The sequence below is a fragment of the Lynx rufus genome, unplaced genomic scaffold, assembly GCF_022079265.1.
Source record: "Lynx rufus isolate CCGP_SWC_20201006 ecotype Redwood Valley unplaced genomic scaffold, mLynRuf1.p SCAF_19, whole genome shotgun sequence".
Classification (NCBI taxonomy): Eukaryota; Metazoa; Chordata; class Mammalia; order Carnivora; family Felidae; genus Lynx; species Lynx rufus.
Genome location: NW_025814833.1, coordinates 22972094 through 22984442, shown reverse-complemented (window position 1 = coordinate 22984442; position 12349 = coordinate 22972094). Strand labels below are relative to the sequence as shown.

The following is a 12349-nucleotide window of genomic DNA, read 5'->3' as shown; positions in this document are numbered from 1 at the left end:
TAATATCCCCAACCTCAACTCTAATCTCTTAATTTTCTTGCACTTTTTTGAGCTCTTATTATTCTAATTGGGGCCAGAAACCAGGTCTGTGTGTTGTTCACCACTATATCTCTAGCATTTAACAGTGCCTGGCACATAGTGGGTGCTCAATAAATATTTGGTATTTGAATGAATAGTTGTCCTCATGGCTGTCTTGAAAGTTCTCATGGGTTTCCTACCCTACTGAGGAATGCCTCTAGGCTCTCTGCATGTCTCCTTGCCTAATGATTGTCACTAAAACCTCCTTATTTTATATTTTATTCCCTCAGGGACTCTCAAAAGAGGGATTTTAACCAATAAGATTAATAGTTTCCATCACTACATTAATCCAGTTCCAGCCAGAAAAAAGAAAACTAATCTAAGTGGTTGAAACAGAGGGGATTATATACAGAGAACTGGTTACACAGATGATGGAGTACATATAAGGGCAGTCTTATCTCCCAGATTAAGAATATGTTGAAAGTGGCTCTCTTAATACACAATTCTGTTATAAGCTCACATGATCTAAGGCTTGGAAAGAATCTTAAAAGTCATTCAACTCAAACTCATCAGATGGCTGTTGTGTCATAGTTGTCTCTATTGCCTACCTACTGCAATATCTCTTCTCCTTTTTCTCCTTAGGTATAGAATTTTCAGATGGATACCTTTCATCCAGAATAAAAGATTCTATTTTCCTGCATGCCTTGCAGCTAGCCAAGGCCATGAGAATTTTAGGCAGTGATATGTAAGCAAAAGTTTAATGTGGGACTTTCAAGAAGGCTTCTAAAATGGAGTTGGCACATTTAAGGAGGGGGGGTGTCCCTTTTTGTTTTTGTGAATTTCCTCCTTCTTCAGGCCTACACTGAGGATATGATGGTTGGAACTCCAAGAGACCATGATGAATCCATGAGGGTAAAAGACAAATGATAGGATGATACAATAGAAGGATGGGAATCTAGGTCTGTGATGATACCATGGAGTTAACCCTGCAGCTTTGGACTGTTTACCTCCAAACATCTTTCTCATGAGAAGGAAATACTCTTCTATATTATTCAAAACCATGTCTTATTTTCTGATTGTTTTTGCTTTCTTTATGTTATATACACCTGATACAACCTGAACTGATTCAGCTATATTGTTTAATTGCATCTGGAACAAGTGGTCATTTAACTTTGACTTGAATACTTCCAGTGTGGAGAACTTACTAACCTTTGAAGTGGTCTGTCCATTTTGGGACAGCTATTACTATTAGGAACTTTTTTATTGAGCACAAATTTGTATTAATGTAGAGTCCACCTATCGGTTCTAGAACAGCTTTGGGGGTCACAACTTTCTTGTCCTTTTTTCATTTGTCAGATGTTTTAAGAAGTGCTCATGTTCCTTTGAGTTGGCTCATCTTCAGGACAAATATCTCTAATTCTTTCAATTAGCCCTCACAAGACATGTTTTTTTTTCATTTCAGGAAACTTAACCTATGGGGCGCCTGGGTGGCTCAGTCAGTTAAGCCTCTGACTTCAGCTAGGTCATGATCTCACGGTTCACAGGTTTGAGCCCTGTGTCAGGCTATGTGCTGACAGCTCAGAGTATGGAGCCTGCTTTAGATTCTGCATCTCCCTCTCTCTCTGCCCCTCCCCTGTTCATGCTGTGTGTGTGTGTCCCTTTCTCAAAATAAATAAAAACATTAAAAATAAATAAGTAAATAAACAAACTTAACCTAGCTTTATGTATATGTTCACTCAACAAATGCTTGTGGAATAGAGCTCCAGGCTATAAGATTCAGTTGTGTTGACTACAGTCCTATTTATTTAATAGATTCAATTGAATTTAAAAAAAGGTACTTTTTACTTGCTCTGCACCAAATTAATAGCCTGCAGTTTACATAATGGACCTCCCTGTTCTTGGTGGGCTAAAATCTGGGTTAAAACAAACATGATCATTTAATCCTACACTATATTATAATCAGTGTGTGCAGCAAAAGACTTAAAGTTTTAATTCATTATTAACCACACTGTGCACAAACCAGCTTCTCCTTTTACGTAGTAAGAGGCAACATTCCAGAGTCATTAGCTGTTGCTTAATCTGCTTAAACAAAGCTCCCTTCTTAAATGTTTTCTGTGGAAGTAGCCAATTCAGACTGTCAGGTTCTCATCTCCAGGACTGTTTAACAGTTATCAATCACTTCTAAAGGAAACATACTCTAGTAGTCTACTCAGAAACGATGTTCTATATGCATTTAAATAACTTTATAGATTTCAAAATGTTTGTCTAAGAGTTATGTTTGTCTCCCTACCACCCCCAATAAAACAACACTGGCAAAAGTAATTGAGTCTTACCTGTCAAATTCAGTAAACTAATATTTTTTTATTATTTCATCTGACATCTCTGTGATATTCAACATTGTTGACTAATACATTTTCAAAATTCGCTCTTCTCTCAGTTGCTGACACCACACCCCTACCGATTCTTCTTCTTTGTGTCCATTCCTTAGTCTTCCTCTGATCACCCCTTAATTGTTGCTGTTCTCCGGAGCCCTGACCATATTCCTCTGTGTTCCTTACTTTATACCTGTTCCCTGGGCAATCCCATATGCTTCTGCAGTATCGGTGTAGACTGATGACTTTAATGTCTGTATCTCCAGTTCTGACCTTTCTATTTTGAGCTCCAAACCAATATTCAGCTGACAACAGGGGCAGCATTACCTTGGTGACTCAGAGGCACCATAAACCATATATCCTCAAAACTCATCACCTTCCCCTCCAACTCAGATACTCAAGAAAAAATCTGAGAATAAGGCACTTTCTTACTTTTCTATAGTTATTCCTCCCAACAACCATGTCATGTAAGTATTATTATCCTTATCTATCATCTATCTATCATCTATCTATCTATCCCCATTTAGATATGTGAAAACTGAGGCTCAGAGTAGTTAAGCAGTGTGCCCACAAGTTCCTCAGCTACTACATGGCAGATTCTAATGCATTTCAGTCTGATTCTGGAGCTGGAACTCTCAAACAACTATGTTAAATTCCCCTTATTAGCAGATTCTGTTATAGGATATTTTGTCTTCATATTGAAAATTAGAGAACAGGACCCTGAGGAAAGGAACACTTAAGAGAAATGGGTTATTGGTGTTCCTGGGTGAGCATCTGGCTCCTGATTTCAGCTCAAGTCATGATCTCATGGTTCGTGAGACTGAGCTCCACATCAGGCTCTATGCTGACAGTATGGAGCCTGCTTGGAATTCTCTCTCTCTCTCTCTCTCTCTCTCTCTCTCTCTCTCTCTCCTCTACCCCTCCCCTGCTCATGTGTGCATGTGTGCACTCTCCCTCTCTCTCAAAATAAATAAACAATTAAAAAAAGAGAGAAAAGAGTTATTGAGGTGAGTAGTTAGGAGGAAAGGTAAGATCCCGGAGTATCCTGGTAGAAACAGAAGCTCAAGAAGGGTAGGTAGCAAATGGGAGTAGAGGGAAACAGTGAATAGAGCCAGGGCAGCAGGGCAGGAAAGGCCTGAGGTCAAAATTATCTTCCTTAAGGTATTGTGGTGAGACAACTGACCTTACTGAGTTTCAGTCCTGCCTGGAGGTCAATAGTTTCTGGGTAGGAAAGGAAAAACATTTTGGTAATCCCAAACTTTGATTCCCATATAACCTGTTCTGAATTCAAAGGCCTATTGATTGATATACACAACTAGTAAACATGATGAATAGTTGTTGGATATACTAAATGGCAATTAATTTGGAACAGAACCAAAGGTACACTTTTTGTAGCAAGTTCTGTCATAAAACTTATAAGCAAATTGAGAGAGTAAAATAATTATTCTCCAAATATTGTTTTCAACTCATTTTGGTTAAGCCTCTTTCTATTGCTGTCATTTTTATTCTTTCCTCTCCATATTTCTTTCACCATTTTTTCCTTCAGAATTTAAAGTGAGCATTCCTGTTAGGAATGGAACTCATATTCAGTACGTGAAAGGCATTGGGATAGCAAATTTCTTTAATCTCTCAATATTCTATGAGTACCTCTTGCTTGACTAAATTGCTGTATTCCAACAGTGTTGATTGTAAGACAAATCCTATTTACTATTACCTCACATTAGAACACTGGAGATGTGTTCCCATGAGCAACTCTTCCCCCTTGCCAAATGAAATGTGTTACAAATACTGAGTTATCTATCAAGAAGAATTTCTTATTCCCATGATTATTTCAGGGGGGTATTGTTTGGTCTCTTTTCTGCCATAGGTCCATTGTTCATTTTATCCTTCTTTAGGAAAAAGATTTATCCTAAGCCTTATTTGAGCATACATCTTCACTGTTTCTATGGATCTAAATACCATCTAGGAAGTATAGGTGTGATGCTATATCTCATCACTAAGTACTATGTTTTAACACAAGGTATTCATTCCAGCATGAAAATTCCTTATGTTACATTCACAGATACTTGAAAAAGTAAATGACCTTTAAAAATTCAATTATCCAAATTAGATTTCAGGTAAAGTGAATTTACTTAGAACAAGATATCATTTTGGTTAAAGCTCAGGTTTCTATCACCCCCTTCTAACAACATTGTCAAAATGCTTTCGTGTGGCTTAGGGTTTCATGTATAAAAAGTTAGAAAAAAGCCAAATACTTAGTCCCCATTTGCTACTGATTTCTTTTTGAGATGACTGCGGCCATACGGGCTTCACGAATTGATAAAACATAGAACTGAGGATTTCTTTCTTGTGTTTCAGTTTCTCAATGTCATATTTGTTATCCTCAGACAAGCTACACAGCCTCTGGGTTGTTACATTGAAAACAATAATCTATCATTATCCTATTTCCTCATAGTATTGTTAAAAAACAAAATTAAACTGAGTAAATTTGAAGATCTAGTTGGCTTTATTAAATCGTTCCTGAATCAAGCAGCATCACTTCTAGCAAGTAGAGAGATCCTCTAAGGAGTCTGTCCAAAAATAGCAGGTTTTTAAGGAAGGAAGGTAGGACAAGGAAGTTATTAGAGAAAGAAAAGAAAGGATTTTCTGGCCAGATCACCTTTCCTTAGGGGGAAAGGCAGAGGGTTTTATCATGCATATTACATCATCCTCCTTTGGGGGGTGGGGATGGAGGGCCCTGGTGCAGATTACCACAGTAGTGCTGACCAGAAAATTTCTGACTAACCTGTTAAAACTACATTTCTGGGAGAGATTGAAACTGCAAAATAGATTAGGTGTTAAATCCTGGTTTGGCAATTTGGCATAGCATAAGTGCTCCATCTTGGGCCTGTGTGTGTGTGTGTGTGTGTGTGTGAGTGTGTGTGTGTTTTAACAGTCTTATGTGAATTTATGGATTAATGATCAGAAAATCTTTTGAGATTCATGGATGAATCTGGCTGCTAAAGCTGTCTCAGGCATTCAACTAGTTGATGATATAACCAGTTTATGCATTCTGAATGTTCATATCCTTCCTCTGAATTATTTTGTTCCTTTCTCATGTTTTTATAAAAATTTAAGACCTTCCTCATTGAATCATATCAGTATTCCCTATAGCCAAAGATTCTACCTTCAACTCTGGCAGGAAGAGAAATTTTGGTGGGAAGATAGATATGTTTGCTTTTCATGACATCAATCTTAAAAGTTTAGGAACACTCCCTAAAAATCCTAACTACTCCCCAATTCATTAAGGATCTGTCATACATAAATGTATGTATTAAATACTTAATATCGTTATTAAGTATTTTATATTTGGACCACTGTATTTTCCTACATGCTGATAAACAAGTAATCTGACTAATCTTTATACATTGAATTGCTTGATTTATTAACAGAATAAGTTGGGTGTTTTGGTATTTTATAGCTGCAGCCAAAGGCACACAAAATAAACAAACTGAATAGGGAAAACATTTGTGACAGGCCTGAGGGCACTGTCAAGCTCTCCTGGCATTCAAGATCCCTTTTCAGGGAAACCAAAGGGCATGACAGGACCAATTGTCAAATCAGGCTAGCATCAAATATCAGTGACCAAAGAAAAATGTAGGGACTGATGGCAGACCTGGGTGAGGACCTAAGTACCAGGTGGTATTGTAATGCCCCCCAATTTCGAATCCAAGAGACCACCAAGGAGCAGATGCCGATGCAAACGCACGAGGGTTCATTTGCAAGCTCGAGCTTGGGCCCAAGTATACCTGACACAGCAGAGCAGGGACTTGGACCCCTAGGTTAAGAGGCGTAGCATTTTTATAAGGACCAGTGGCCAATGAGATTGTAACACACACAGAAAGTTGCATAGTTATGTCAGTCCACATGCAGGTGGCCAATTGAATTACAATTTACCCTATAGTAACTGTTTGAACTAGCCTATCACTGGTCAGAATTGGCGCGCAAGTTTGGTGGGCAAAAGGCGGGGTTTACATTCTTTGTCGGTTAGGGGTTCCTCATTCTTATATGAGCCGGTTTCCAGTAAGGGTGTGCTCAGCGGCTTGACTAGGGTGGGGGAATGTCTTAAGCAATAAGTAGGTCATGTGGGGGTTATACATGAGATGGTGGGTGTAGCACAAAATGGAGTTAGTCTTGCTCTGCTTGTCCAGGGGTAGGGGATTTTTGTTAAATTCCTTGGGTCCCACAGTATTAGACATATATATGAGTTTAAATGACCTCTCTAACCTTACCACATGTAAACTGGACGGTCATTTAATTTCAAGATAAGAGTTAAGATAGTGTTGCAGGATTCTTTTACCTCAGTACCCGGTATTCTTTGTCTTTAAGCTTCGAAGAATGAAGACGTGGGCACAGAATAAAAGGAGCAGCAGGCAAAAGTTTATTAGAATATAAGATTAGAAAGTAAGAATATTATGAAAGCTCTCTTTACAGAGAGGGGGCATTTGAGTGTCATCCTTGCATAGAGGCCATGCTAATCTTCTCTGTATCCCCCCAATTTTTAGTATATGTGCTGCCGAAGGGAGCACAGAGATGGGACATTTGAAAGTGAATGCCCACGACTGTAGGCAAGGGACTTTCTTTTATAAGGATTCGGTCTTGGGAGGGGTGGGCCCTTCCCTTCCCCCTCATTCCTTCTCAGATTCTACCCTTATTGGCCTGATAACTCTATGTGCTGGGTTGTCCATTCCTGATTGGCTCGATTCCATTGTGCGAGGAGTCAGACTATGGTCATACTGGCCCTCATATATCATAAGTTTTATGGTTTACTTATTTTAGTTAGGTATTTTGATTGTTAAATTCCTGAGGGGAACCTGAGGGGGAGTAGGTAGTGTCCCTTACATTCTTAAGAGGAACCTTAAGACTGAAGGAGTTTACTCAAGCCAGACATTTCCAGAAGAAATGTCTTAAAATGTGTTTTTCCCCACCCAGGCACCTTTAAAAGCCTGAGCATCTCCCTTTTTGCCTATTTTATCCCATCTTTCCCTATCATAATAGGAAAATCCCATGGTCTGGGCCATATGCTTCCAGATGATTTAGTTAGACAAAATCACTCATTTAAATTGGGTGAAGAGGGAAGGAGGGGATATTAATAGAAGTGTAAAATCCCAAACTAGCAAAGAAATGGAACTAGCTAATCATTATTAACCAGACTTCATATGGAGTATTAGATTTCTTTTGGAAACTGATGTGGAAATGGTGGGGTTCAGAGCGAATAGTAAAGAAAGAATTCTTGAGATGTCTTTGGTGCAAAACATGGTTTTATTAAAGCATGGGGGCAGGACCTTTGGGCAGAAAGAGCTGCATTGGAGTTGTGAGGGTGACTGATTATATACTTTCAATTTGGGAGAGGGTTAGGGATAGTGTCTCAAAGGAATTTTGGAAGCAAGGTTTCTAGGACCTTGAGGGGGCTAGCTATTGTTAGGAAAAAGTCATTTATTACTATCTAGTAAAACCTTAGTCATAACACCCTTTAGATATATATCAGTGAGCCATATGCTTAGAGGATGATTGCTAACATATACCTTTGCCGGGGGGTGGTAGAAATAAAGGAAGTTTCCAAAGGAATGTTTTATGTTAAAGGAGGCTTACAGGATCCTGGAAGTTGGGATAATGTTAAACTAAGGTTGCCTTTTGCCCTTAGCAAAGTATTAACATTGAGGCAGTTGAATTCCTAGAAGGTCACACTGCTTGTCTTAAGGACTGGTCAATGGACTGTAAATTGTAAGAAAATTTAATGTTTTTATTTTGCCTTTGTTCCCCACATCAGAAATCATCCTTTAAAGAGATATGATCAGGGCGCCTGGGTGACTCAGTTGGTTAAGTGTCCGACTTCAGCTCAGGTCATAATCTCACAGTTTGTGAGTTCAAGCCCTGCATCGGGCTCTGTGCTGACAGCTCAGAGCCTGGAGCCTGTTTCAGATTGTGTGTCTTCCTCTCTCTCTCTCAAAAATAAACATCAATATTTTTAAAAATAATTATAAATTTCAAAATAAATTAATAAATTATATGACTTCCTCAAATTCCATGTGGTTCTGGAAACCCACACATCCAGAGCCAAAGTGACTGTCATTAGTAATCTCTGCTAACCAAGGGCTGGCCTCTTCAGGTACTTCCTTGGAGTGTGTTTCAATATGACAGGGACTGCAAATTTTTCGGGCGTAAACTACAGTTGCCAAAAGGGAACTGAGTAGACAAATTATGGAATGCGGGGCATGTAAGGGCCCATCCAGCCCTGATTGTGTGTGGGCACCTGGGTGGCTCAGTCGGTTGACCGTCCGACTTCGGCTCAGGCCATGATCTCATGGTTCATGAGTTTGAGCCCCGCTTTGATCTCTGTGCTGACAGCTCAGAGCCTGAAGCCTGCTTCTGATTCTGTGTGTGTCTTTCTCTTCTCCTCCCCAGCTTGCACTCTCTCAGAAATAAATAAACGTTAAAAATTTTTTTTTTAAATAAAGAGATATGATCAGACTGGTGCCCTTTCAGAAGAGGATTACCAGGGGCTCCTGGGTGGCTTAGTCAGTTAAGCTTCTGACTCTTGATTTTGGCTCAGGTCATGATCTCACCATTCCTGAGACTGAGCCCTTTTGTGGGACTCTGAGTTGACAGTGGGGAGCCTGCTTGAGATTCTCTCTCTCCCTCTCTTGTTGCCCTCTCCCCTCTACTTTCTCTTCCTCTCTCTCTCTCTCTCTCTCTCAAAATAAATAAATAAACTTAAAAAAAATAAAGAGGATTACCAGTGCGATGAAGGGATTCCAAGCCACGACATAGGGAACCCAGGATACTGAATTTGGGGTGAAATGCAAACTGGGCAGCCGCTCTGGAAAACAGTGTAGAGGTTCCTCAAAAATTAAAAATAGAACTGCCTATGACACAGCAATAACACTGTTAGGAATGTACCCAAGGGATACAGGAGTGCTGATGCATAAGGGCACATGTACCCCAATGTTTATAGCAGCACTTTCAACAATAGCCAAATTGTGGCAAAAGCCTGAATGTCCATCAACTGAAGAATGGATAAAGAAGATGTGGTTTATATATACAATGGAATACTACTTAGCAAAGAGAAAGAATGAAATCATGCCATTTGCAGCAATGTGGATGGAACTGGAGGGTATTATGCTAAGTGAAATAAGTCAGGCAGAGAAAGGCAGGTACCATATGTTTTCACTGATATGTGGATATTGAGAAACTTAACAGGAAGACCATGGGGTCAGGGGGAAGGGGGGAAAAGCTACAGAGAGGGAGGGAGGCAAACCATAAGAGACTGTTAAGGACTGAGAACAAACTTAGGGTTGATGGGGGTTGGGGGACAGGGGAAAGTGGATGATGGGCATTGAGGAGGGCACTTGTTGGGATGAGCACTGGGTGTTGTATGGAAGTCAATTTGACAATAAGTTATATTTAAAAAAATACAACATACAGTAAAAAAAAAAAAAGGAGTGAAGAAATGTTTAGGGAGGGCTCCTTCATTCCCAAGGCATTACATTTGTTCTGTGTGGCTACTTATGACAAATCTAAGAGCAGATTTCAGTTCAATATCAACTGGAAGCTGTCCTAACAAGAAAGGGAAGCCTTGATAGTGTTTCCTACTTTTGTTGGTCTTCAAGTACATAGATGTAGGGCAGGAAGAGGACGAGAGGATTCCTGAAGTGTATGAATGTTAGGATCAGGTTAGTTGTTGGTAGAGTATTGGATCTGTATGACTAGTTAATAAAGATTCAAAAAAAATTGAAAGTACCAATCAATATAGATCTCCAACTTTTAATTTTTTTAACCAAGTGAGGCCTTATGAGGTTTTTGGGATAACATATTTTAGCAATGGATAATACTTTTATTCTCTTCTTGAGTGAAACCCACTGGAAATTGGAGCCAGGCTGCCTGAGTCTGAATATAGACTGTGCCACTTACCAGCTGAATGACCTTTGGAAAATTCCTTTAAGTTTTTGTGACTTAGTTTTCTCATCTGTAAAATGGGATAATAATACCTACCTCAAGTGTAAAGCATGTGAACCGTGCCTTGTTCATAATAAGCGTTCCATAAGTGTTACCTATTAGCTCTTAATTGAGATATAGGTATAGGAGTCAGCTGGAAGATAAAGGATCACTGCTAGCACTGATAAAGCAGAAACAGAGATTGTAGCTTTAGATCTGCAGCCAAGTGGGTATGCTAATACGTTATCCCTGTTCAGCTTCCCCACCTGGTCATTGTCCCAGCTGAGCAACCATAGATCTTCTCTGTAGGCGCTAGTACCTTTCCTGTTTGGCACAGAATGTGAACATATATGAACAAGATGGCTCCAGAAAGTGAGAAACTCAGAAGGGGCCAAGTAGAAGATGCTCAGTTCCTTCTTTCAAACTTATTAAATCAAATAATTCACTTGTCCTCCCATGAGAGGAGTAAATGAGGGATAAAAGAGGAGTATTATTTGAGTGGAGCCCTCTCCCCATGGATATCTAAGACAAGAAATGAAGGTTCACCCTCTAATGAGGACGCTAAGGAAAAAAACAACTACCATTTCAAACACCATCATTTCATATCCCCAAAATAGAATAAAGCAAAGTTTTTTATAGCCTTCTACCACATTGCCCTTATTTTTCACAGACCTGCAAAATTTCATTAGGATTTGGCACTAGTCCCTGGACAAGCCTTTGGGAGCCACTAAACTAGATGACTTTTAAGATACTTCTAACCATGAGATGTTATAATTCTATGATAGAATTGCATTTGTACCTGGACTGCAGAAGAGAACCAAGGGACTAAACCTGGGTCGGGGACAGGCAGATCCTGAAAATGTGTTTGTGAAAGGGTTGGCAGAGCAGGGCATTTTTCTCCTTGGAATCCTTAATCATATTTCCGTACTGTCAATATGAAGAAGAATTTATCTAAAAGGCCAGAGGCTTATTGTGAGAAGATCTTGTTGTTGAACCTCTGTGCCCAAGTTTGGGCTTTGGGATTTTTCATTGCCAGCCTATGCACCATGATACTTGGAATAAAAGACAGATACATCAGTTTCAGCATCTCTCTCAGTAATAACATTTCAAATGTGTTTATTTCTTTGTCTTAATATTTTATTACCGGCTTGTTTTCCTCATCCCACATGTGGTCCCACTCCCCCTACCCCTTGTGAATGGATGAAGCTACATTGCAGCAAATTGAAATAGAAAACCACATATCCAGGGTGATTTATCATTAATGTGAAATTCTATCCTAACCTGAAAGTCGAGGAGCAAGAATCCCAAGCTATTTCAAAATTCATATTACAAGACAGACAATCAGATGCCCCTAAACCACAACATCTTGTACTCTATTAATCGTACACTGACAGAGCCCTTTGGTTGCATTTGTATTTCCAAATAAATACAAACATATGTCACCATTTTTTATTGATTTTGGACTTTACTAGGAAGGAAATGCTGTTAAATTATAATAAATGGTGTCAACTAAAACAAATAACATAAAACCCATTAAGAAGGCATTTATTGCAGAACTTGGTTTGATTTGTTGGCGTCAGTTGAAATCATGTCAAAATAATGTCTTTGGAAACCAAATAAAAATTTGTTTGCAAATTTGTCTGCAGCAAGCATTTCTACAGCATAAAAATCCTTAAGAATCAATATGGTTTTATTCAGTATGCAAATATACCGAAAAGCATTACAGCAAAAATTCCATTGCTGAATTATACGATAGTGTTAGTGAATTAATAAATAATAATAAATGATAAATAATATAGTGACTGAATGAGATAATACATTTATGAAGAAGTAGAGGGAAAAAAGATTAAGGGGATAAGCTTGGGAGAAGATCAATTTTCAGATAAGCTAAACTAACAGTTTATATTCAGAAAAATTAATGGAGTTTGGTTCTGTAACTCACGAAGTCCAGTTAAACTAAATTTCACTGCAGCCTTTAAATAGGG

At 38.9% G+C, this 12349-nt stretch overlaps 1 pseudogene; it reads right to left on the bottom strand.

The window, feature by feature from the left end:
• Nucleotides 1–6859: 6859 nt before the first annotated feature.
• On the bottom strand, nt 6860–6958 carry LOC124514082 (uncharacterized; annotated as a pseudogene).
• Between the last annotated feature and the right edge of the window lie 5391 nt (nt 6959–12349).